This window comes from Piliocolobus tephrosceles, chromosome X (assembly GCF_002776525.5).
Source record: "Piliocolobus tephrosceles isolate RC106 chromosome X, ASM277652v3, whole genome shotgun sequence".
NCBI classification, from domain to species: Eukaryota; Metazoa; Chordata; class Mammalia; order Primates; family Cercopithecidae; genus Piliocolobus; species Piliocolobus tephrosceles.
Window position 1 is genome coordinate 781882 of NC_045455.1, and position 3851 is coordinate 785732.

The following is a 3851-nucleotide window of genomic DNA, read 5'->3' on the forward strand; positions in this document are numbered from 1 at the left end:
GGCTGGGGGCAGAGGGCAGGGAGGCTGGGGGCAGAGGGCAGGGAGGCGGGGGGCAGAGGGCAGGGAGGCTGGGGCCAAGCTGCCAGGAGAAGGAAGGACGAGTGGCCCCAGGCTCATCCGCAGAGGGGCAGGAAATGGCAGTGCAGGCCTCTGGTGCGGATGGAGGCCCAGGACGTGTTTTCTAAGCGCTGTTGGCTGAGGGCATCCAAATGTCGGTCAGAAGCATGTGGGGGCTGGTGCGGGGATGTGTGTGACATGGCTGAGGCTGGTCCGTGTTCTGAGCAGGCTCCTGGCACAGCCAGACAGTCGTAGGCCCAGCTACTGCATGAAACCGGCCCTGCCCTTCTCTCAGAGGAGACCACGGCCGAGGGTGTTCCCACGGCCTGAGGGCTCTCCGAGCAGGGCCAGGCTCAGGTGAGCCCAGCACAGCCACGGACCAGGCAGAACAGTGACCTCCGGGCCCTGCTGTCCAGAACCCCAGCAAAGAACCCGCCGTAGGGTGCTGCTGTCCATGTCAAGGTCGGCCCGGGCGTGTCTCCTGCGCTGTGATGGGCTCTAGTCTCACTGTATTTTCAAACGACCTCTCTGGCTGGCCAGAGCCACCGACAACTAAATGAGGAAAGCCGGGCACCCTGCTGTTTATATTGGCCCCTGGGAGGAAGACATTCCATTCCCTGTGGGTTCTGCAGCTCGTCCAAGTGCTGGGGGGACTCCGAGGGAGGCCTGGTCTCGCCCCGCACTGCTGGGCGGGCAGCGGTCACACAGGGCAGCCCAGACTCAGCCAGCGCAGCTCTGACCAGGGGCCTTTGCAGAAGGCTTTGAGGGGCGGGGCTGATGGCCCAAGGGACAGCGCTGGCTGTGGCACGTGAGGACGCGTTCACTCAGCAGCACGGTGGGAGAGGGCGGGGCCACCTTCGCAGGAGACACGCAGAGCCTTGTGGGGGAGTCACGGAAAGTCCTGGGCCCCCCTCTCAGTTCATGACTTGGGGGCGCTCCTGGCGTCCATGCTGTTCCCCTTTGTGGGGACACCGAGGTCTGTGCGGGTCACCGTGGGGCTCCCAGAGCTGGGCCTCTGGGAAAGGCTCCCTGAGGTGGGGGCATCTGAGCCGGGTTGTGAAGGATGAGCAGGAGCTCGTCAGGGAGGCAGCGAGGCTGTTCCAGGCTGAAGGGCACAGCGAGGTTGGGCGTGGAGTGGGCAAGCAGGGTGGAGGCTGGAGCTGGCGGGAAAGGGCGTGGCGAGGAGGGAAAGGGGGTTGCGTAGTGAGTGAACCGAGCCTCCAAAGGGCGCTGCCAGCAGTGGGTGAACTGATTCTCTGTGGAGCGCTGTTCGCCACCCACAGGTCTGCTGCCAGCCTGCCCAGCTGTACCCAGCACTGCTGTAGGCTCAGGAAAGTAGAGATCAGAACGAACACAGGTCCTGCCCACGGAGGGGCTCTGCTAGTGGGGAGCTGGGCAAAAACAGAGGTGACTTGTTTAAAAGTGCACTCGGATCTTAGAAAATTATAGTGCTGTGACAGTAGTCACCCGGGACATGCCAGCAGCAGCTGCCGTGGGCCGTGGACTCCTGGAATCCCCCGGCCAGTGAAGCCCAGAGCGCAGAACATGCTGGGCTGCTCGTGCAGACCCCGGAAGAAGGAACCACCCGCAGGTTCAAGGAACCCAAAGACAGCAGCACCTCTGAGGCTACCGCGAGGGGCGGGGACCAGCGGGGTGAGCGCAGTAGTGGGCCGTGGGCGCAGGACCTTGTGATGAGACGGGGCAGCCCAGGGGGACGGCAGGACAGCAGGGAGCAGGGTAGTGGCCAGGCCAGACCCAGGGAGGAACTTGGTTAATGATGATTGCAAAACACAAAGGCTCTGTGAAGGGGGCTGTGGAATCCCCTCTCGCTCCAGCCCAAGGGTGTTGTCCTGAACTGCGGATGCCTCCAACAGCCACAGGTCCATGGCTGAGGCCACCTCAGGGAGGCGGGACTCACCCCAAAGAGGACTTTCTAGCTCTGGCCAAACCCCTAATCCCCAGCCGACAAACCAGAAGAGCATCCTGATCTCTGAGTGTAAACGTGTTCCAGACGATCACGCTGCGGGGTGAATGCCACTGTGACAGCTGAAGAACGGGATGGGGTGGCCGAGTCCGTCCTCCACACCCCCCTCTGCTTGCCGGCCAGGTCCTGATGACACCCTGACCTCATAAGTGGTCACAGACTCAGATGTGCCGTGGAGCTAAACTGGATTTTGAGTCACTGTGACTCTTAAGGCGGACGTGAGGCAAGTCCAACCTTCGAGGGTCCCACTGACACGGCCGCACCACCCGGGACAGACGCTCGGCCTCCACAGGGGCTCCAAGTGTGGGGAGTGGTCCCATCCCCAAGCCGCCCACCACCTGAGGTCAGGGCACTGGGAGTTTAGAAGTCAACATGGAGCTCCATTATTCTCTGCTTCCAAACTCACCTCCCATCAAGGCAGGAGGATGAGCTGGGTTAATTCCAGCTCTGTTGTTCATCTTTCTATTTGGATCCTGGGGCTCAGAAGCCATCAGCGAGGGGTGTGGGAAGGGGCAGGTGGACGTCACACGTGGCTGAGCCAGGTGGCCTTTATTCAGATGATCAGAATGTCCCCACCGCAAGCAGTCAGCATGGCCGGTTCAGTCATCCAAATGACTCACCTGCAAAGTCATTAAGACGACGGAAACGCCCGGCCAGCGGGGACAAAACGTGGGACAGGCTCTGTGGACAACGGCCTGAGAAGTTCAGCCTCCTTGGGTGAAGGGAGAGCAGCCATCCGCGGGCGGCCCAGTCATAGCAGAGGGGACGTGCCCGGAGACGCCGGCGGAAGGCAGGTAGGGCCGCTGACCCTGTGATGGCAGGGGGTACAGCCTTCAGAGGGAGCACGATGCCCCCAGGCTGGCCCCCCAACCCCGAGGTCGGCCTGCTCCTCTGTCCTCCCCGTCCCCACGGCGCAGATGAGAGTGTGCCTGTCCACCCTGGCTTCAGCGGGGTGTGGGCGGCCCTGGCTGGGGCAGTTCTGGGGCTGCTGTGGATCACTTTACCAGCCATGGGGACACAGCGGCTCCTTCCTGGGTGGGCTCTGATGACTCAGAACAAGGGCGTGCCTGGCAGCAGGACGCACAGCTGCTCCTTGGATTAGTTTATTTTTACAGTCGTCCCAGCTTGCAGCACACTGTGGCCTTGCAGCAGGTTCTGAGTTTAGTTTTTGTGTAAGTGTCTTATCCTCGCCTGGTTTGGAAGGACCATCTGCCTCAGTGGTTCCGAGTGGGGTCCCCGGACCAGCAGCCTCAGAATCACCAGGGACTCGTTAAAATGCAGATTCCCAGGCCCCGCCCCAGACCGTGGATCACAGGCGGTGGTGGTGTGGCCCCGAAATCCGGATCTCAGCAAGGCCTCTGGATCCACTGATGCCCACCGGAGTCTGGGGGAGAACAGCACACTCTCTCCGCGTGAACTCACTGAACAGGGCAAGGGAGGCACCTTGGAGAGGTGGAAGAAGCGGAGTCCTGTGTTCCATCTGTGGCCCGGCCACTCCTCCGTGTGGGGTCCGTCCTGGCCCTGGGTCATCACATGCCTACGGCAACACAGCCACGTGGTCGTGTGGTCAGCCGCTGTCGCCTCCCCCATCAGGGCTGCCTGGCAACAGCTTTTAACAAGGAAATCTGTCCATGGCTTCAAAACCAGAGCTCTCTCTTTTGGAAAAACACAGACAAACCCTCTCTCTTTCGGAAAAACACAGGCAAACCCTCTCTCTTTTGGAAAAACACAGACAAACCCTCTCTCTTTTGGAAAAACACAGACAAACCCTCTCTCTTTTGGAAAAACACAGACAAACCCTCTCTCTTTT